This window comes from Penaeus monodon, chromosome 28 (genome assembly GCF_015228065.2).
Source record: "Penaeus monodon isolate SGIC_2016 chromosome 28, NSTDA_Pmon_1, whole genome shotgun sequence".
In the NCBI taxonomy this organism is placed as follows: Eukaryota; Metazoa; Arthropoda; class Malacostraca; order Decapoda; family Penaeidae; genus Penaeus; species Penaeus monodon.
The window spans coordinates 17451269-17451484 of NC_051413.1; positions in this window are offsets into that span (position 1 = coordinate 17451269).

A 216-nucleotide genomic window follows, 5' to 3' on the forward strand; every position below is an offset into this window, starting at 1 on the left:
ACCTCAATCCTTTTACAACTGAAAACGAACATGAAATTGTGATGTATTGTGAGGCTGTAAGAAGGTGTATACTGTGTATACTCTTTGATGAATAAAGAAAATCCATTTTCTGACGTCTCTGTTCCCTGGACATGCATCAACGCCTCAGGGCAAACAAAGGGAAACAATAAAAATTATAAGTGACAATTCTAATGTTTTTTTCTTCAAGAATACGTC